Source organism: Orycteropus afer, unplaced genomic scaffold (assembly GCF_000298275.1).
Source record: "Orycteropus afer afer isolate SDZICR_OR568_19922 unplaced genomic scaffold, OryAfe1.0 scaffold00060, whole genome shotgun sequence".
Classification (NCBI taxonomy): Eukaryota; Metazoa; Chordata; class Mammalia; order Tubulidentata; family Orycteropodidae; genus Orycteropus; species Orycteropus afer.
In genome coordinates this window covers 11,770,350-11,773,501 of record NW_006921647.1, presented here as the reverse complement: position 1 = coordinate 11,773,501, position 3,152 = coordinate 11,770,350, and the positions used below count along the sequence as shown (strand labels likewise).

At 35.9% G+C, this 3,152-nt stretch overlaps 1 non-coding gene across 1 annotated transcript; it reads left to right on the top strand.

Annotated features, from left to right (window-relative positions):
* The first annotated feature begins 881 nt into the window (after positions 1–881).
* LOC122149907 lies at positions 882–948 on the top strand. Its single transcript, XR_006163392.1, has one exon. It is a non-coding gene; the product is annotated as a small nucleolar RNA SNORD36 (small nucleolar RNA).
* The last annotated feature ends 2,204 nt before the right edge of the window (positions 949–3,152 follow it).

The window sequence follows — 3,152 nt, the reverse complement described above, 5'->3', positions numbered from 1 at the left end:
TTTTTATCTAAACCACTAAAATATTCATTCATTTGTTCAATGAACATTTTTTGTTTTTCAGTGCTTAATATGTCCTGAGGGAGCTCTGGTAGCGTAGTGCCTAAGGCACTTGACTGCTAACCAGAAGGCTGGCAGTTCAAACCCATCAGCCACTCCTCAGAAGGAAGGTTGGGCAATCTACTTCTGCAGTGATATTGCCTTAGAAACCCAAGGAAGGGTCGCTATGAGTCGGGTCTGACTTGACGGCACATAACAACAACAACAACAATATGTCCTGGTGTCCCTGGGTGGTACAATCAGTTTGCGCTTGACTACTAATCTAAAGATTGGCAGTTCAAACCCACCTAAAGGAACTTTAGAATGAAGGCCAGACAACCTGTTTCTAAAAGATGGCAGCCTTGAAATCTTGATAGAATGAAGTTTTATGCTGACACACATGGGGTCATCATAAGTCAGAATTGACTCCCTGGCAACAGGGTATACTAAGCTTAGCACTAAACTAAGCTTATCTATTATCTGGTATAGATAAAGTTGTAAAATTAGTCACTGTTAAAAAATTGTTGTCCACATGTCACTGAAGGAGCTCTCACCAGATAATTAGTTTTATCTTGTTTATAATTATCAGTGGTTAAACTATTTGGCTGTGAACCAAAAGGTTGGCAGTTCGAACCCACCAGCCACTCTACAGGGAAAAGATGAGGTAGTCTGCTTCTATAAAGATTTACAGTCTTGGAAACCATATGGGGCAGTTCTATTCTGTCCTGTAGAGTCTCTACAAGTCAGAATTGACTTGATGGCAATGGTATATATCAGTGTACATTCCAGGACTGCCTAGAGATATTTTATGCTGTTTGGTCATTTCCTTAAGAAAAGAAAGACTGTTGCCAATGATGGTTAAGAATTTCTTCACCTGAATAAACCATGTGGTCATAATTTACCCAAGGCAAAAGGAATTAAAAAAAAAAAATAAGAAGAAGAAGGAGGAGAAGGAGAAGGAGAGGAAGAGAAAGAGGAAGAGGAAGAGGAAGAAGAATGAAAAAAAGACTGGAAACTGAGTAAACATTTTCTTGCTCTTCTTAGGAGTAGGACTTCTGTCTCCCTGTCTTAGGAGAAGGACTTCTCCCTTACTCCAAAATACCCACAACTATACTCTGTTTCTTTCTCTTCTTTTAAATTTTTAATTTAATTTTATTTTTTATGCCAATTCTTTGGCTGCCCCTATTTTTGCTTCCTGGCTCTAGAAGCTAACTAAAGTACCCATGTCATCTTCACTTTGAAGTTGCATATAAATCCAATGAGACTAGGATAAGGTATATGGGAGTCTCCTTACCCAGAAGCAGTAGTAGCTTTTCTCGGAGTCATCTGTACTTTATTCCTGCTATGACTTGTGATTTATCCTTCATATTGCAAGGTGATCAATGACTTATTAGGATAAGGGGACATTGTCTGTAGCTATTGATTACAAGTCACAGAGGATAGAAATTATGACTGGGATCTTATTATGATTATATTGACTGATAGATATATCAATCCCAGGAAAGCTACCTATGAGTATAAGCCTGTTATGGATTTAATTGTGTCCCCCAAAACCTATGGGTTGAAATCCTAACCTCTTTACCTATGGATATGACCATGCTTGAAAATAGGGGTTTTCTTTTGTTATATTCATAAAGTTATATCAGTGTGTGTCCTAAACCTAATCACTTTAGAGTGTAAAAAGAGTAGGTAGACTCAGAGACACACATTGAAGGAAGAAGAAGACAGTCAATTGAGACAAATGCATTTACAAACCCAGGAATGCCAGGTACTAGAAACTGAGATGAATAAGGAAGGACCTCCACATGGAGCCATGTCTAAATTCGGACTTCCAGCATCCTGAACTATAAGAAATACATTTATTTTCTTTACAGGCATCCACTTGTGGTATTACTACCACAGCAATGCTAAGAAACTGAGACACACCCTAAGGATTCCCTTTCTCTCTATGTTTCAAGAAATGTAAACAGGTAAAAAGTCACACCTTGGTTTTCCTGTCTAAGATAATAGTAAATGATAAAACCTGCTATGTCTGGCCTAATAAGAGTCACTATTCTAGAAACAAGATAAAACTAATTATCAGAAAATATTATGTGCCTAACACTATGTCTTAGTTATGTATTTATAGGTCTGTGTTCTCCTTTACACAATAAAACCCTTGAGGGCATGAACCTTGTCTAACCTCTGTTGTTGCCCATAGTACATAAATACTCAATCTGTGCTATGCTGAATCAAGTCATCTACTCTGGGAAGAAATATATTATGTGATTCCTTTCTACTTCTCATTTATTCTTATTTTTACTCATTCAAGGGAAATTATAGTCTTGACCTAGGTATTTCCTGTTAATCTGGATTGTGTGAAATAGTAAAAGAAGATGGCATACAAAAATTAGTTATTTTGGACTAAATAGTTTATTTATACTAAATCTTTTGTCCATTTTTCTCTTTTTTTCACATGGATGGCCCTAGTTACTTGTACTATAATGGCTCTTTTTAAAAGAGAAACAATATTTGTTCCTCTGTGGGTATGCATGTGTGCACATGAGTGTATGTGTGTGTTTGGATGGATATGTGTGTGCTTGTATATGTGTGTGCACATATAAGAAGTGTGGCAAAAACATACAAAGTTTTAAAGACCTCATAACAAAATTCAATCTTTAATTACATTTCTACTTCTTTCAGATATGAAGACAGTGCTATATTAATAATAAGCTACAGAGGTCAAGGACTCTTAATCAGATTTGATATGAAGGATATGAATCATCCATGTGAGTTCTCTGAATTGTACTAATTACGGGAATGATAACTGTGCTATAGTATTTTGCTCAAGAGCACTGGTATCTATCATCCACAAACACAAATTTAAATATACTAGTATCTGATATATTTTTAGATTGTCTAATTAATTTACATCATATGGCAGCATGTCAGGAAGCTGATAAATGGGAAAAGCACTAGAATAAATTACTTTTGCTGAAAGAATATTAATATTGCCTACCCAGCTAGAAATGTAATTATAACTGCAGAGATAAAGTGAATAAATGATAAAAGTCATCACTGCCTCAGATCATTTGTAATCAGTTCAGTGTGGTTTTTATTTGTTAAATTTGTGAGGA